We start from the raw sequence: 1,177 nt of genomic DNA on the forward strand, positions 1-1,177 counted from the left end.
AAAAAACTCTTCTCAAGAAATTGCATTACAAAAGTCAGCAGAAAAGTATGATGTGGTAGACACTGTTGGTTAAATGACCCAACCCCACTTCTAGCCTCTTTCCTAAGTCCTCTTCCAATTTGGAATGTCCACATGACACAGCACAGCAGGAAAAGGCTTCTTCCTTTCCCTTCCTGATGAAATGATGGCTGGGCTGCAAGAGACTTCCCAGGCCGGTGAAGGAAATTTTAGAAGAATCAGAGATGTCAGTACTGACATTGCTGAGCTCTTGAACCAGTGCCAGCAACAACCCATTCACAGATTTTTTTTTGATCATGTATGAAAATAAACCCCTTTACAATGAAGATATCATCTCAGGTTTTCTAACACACGCAGACAAAAGCATTCCTGTCTCAGACATTTACAGACTCTCTCCCTTGCTCTGGAGACTATCCAAGAGATATCAGCCGGCAGCACTCATCTGTACCCAATGCCACTGAGTCTTATTTCTTTTCCTGGGGTAAAAATAGGTCCTTGATGCTTGTGCTTCTATATGTTCAGCCTTTCTTACCATAAGCTGAATCCTGGAAATATCCAGGAAGCCCTTCATGCCAGGTCTTCTCCAGTCCATCTTCTTGATCCCAGGTGCTGATCCCACTTCCAGCTGCTCATGCTGCAGCTTTTCATTTCTCGCCTTCCAGAAAGCCACATTCTGGGTGACCAGTGTACCTGTTACTGATGCCACTTGTTACTCTCAGCACAAACATCACCAGATTTCTCTTCAACTTGAGAATGGGGCCTACATCTTCCCATCACTTGTCTCTCTACCATATCAGTTTTATTATCTTGGCCAGTTTTTCCAGTCCCCAATTATTTCAAAAGGCCTTTCTACCCAATCAATCCTCAGCCCCTTCCTGTTCTCTAGTGAAGTTTAGTTACAGCTGTATACACAATAAAGCTGATAAAAGCTATATAATGTATGAACAGTGTTACCAAGGAGCATATCCAATTGTCACTTTGTGTTATGAGACAATCTAATTGTTCACTGAAACAAATACATTATTAAACTATTTTTAAATTGACTATGTACTTAAGAGAGTGCTTCTTCAGATCTACAATTATTCAACCACTTCCATAAAGAAAGAAAAACTGGAACTTTGACTAGGTGATTGATAAATTTTTCTTCATAAAACCAGTT

Source organism: Pteropus vampyrus, unplaced genomic scaffold (genome assembly GCF_000151845.1).
Source record: "Pteropus vampyrus isolate Shadow unplaced genomic scaffold, Pvam_2.0 Scaffold332, whole genome shotgun sequence".
In the NCBI taxonomy this organism is placed as follows: Eukaryota; Metazoa; Chordata; class Mammalia; order Chiroptera; family Pteropodidae; genus Pteropus; species Pteropus vampyrus.